The sequence below is a fragment of the Lampetra fluviatilis genome, chromosome 14 (genome assembly GCF_964198595.1).
Source record: "Lampetra fluviatilis chromosome 14, kcLamFluv1.1, whole genome shotgun sequence".
NCBI classification, from domain to species: domain Eukaryota; kingdom Metazoa; phylum Chordata; class Hyperoartia; order Petromyzontiformes; family Petromyzontidae; genus Lampetra; species Lampetra fluviatilis.
This window is the reverse complement of record NC_136288.1, coordinates 690,163-690,689: the sequence shown is the minus strand read 5'-3', so window position 1 is coordinate 690,689 and position 527 is coordinate 690,163. Positions and strand designations below refer to the sequence as shown.

Below are 527 nucleotides of genomic sequence, written 5' to 3'. Positions count from 1 at the left end.
TTCCCTGACCGGGAATCGAACCCGGGCCGCGGCGGTGAGAGCGCCGAATCCTAACCACTAGACCACCAGGGAAGCTGGTGAAGGTGTCTCCACATGTCCTGCTGTCCTGGCACCTCCAACATCGGGAGCTCGCTCGAGAGTTGATGGAGCAATGGAATCTGTTCACGGGATTGACTGTGGAATCGTGATACCGTAAGAGATGGCGACTGCCTGGGACAACCTTCGGTCAGCAGTAGAAGTTCAAGCCTGGTGATAATGCGGGAAAACAGGACACGTGGAGGCACACACACCAATTTCCCTGGTGTGGCAACTGGTTAGGTTTTGGCGCTCCCTCCGCCCCCTCTCGGGATCGAATCCCCGGAAGGGAAATAGTATTTTGGTTTCATTTTCAAAGCAGTTCCACGAATGCCTAAATTAAAAGTATTTATGTTATTGATTAATTCGGTAAAGTAACGTAAATATAAATCAAAAGCAAACAAAATACAAAGGACAATATTTTTTCAAAGTAACAAAAATAAAAAATGAAT

The 527-nt window shown here is 47.1% G+C and overlaps 1 non-coding gene across 1 annotated transcript; it reads right to left on the bottom strand.

Annotated features, from left to right (window-relative positions):
* TRNAE-CUC (transfer RNA glutamic acid (anticodon CUC)) lies at nt 1-72 on the bottom strand. Its single transcript has one exon. It is a non-coding gene; the product is annotated as a tRNA-Glu (tRNA).
* Nucleotides 73-527: the final 455 nt, after the last annotated feature.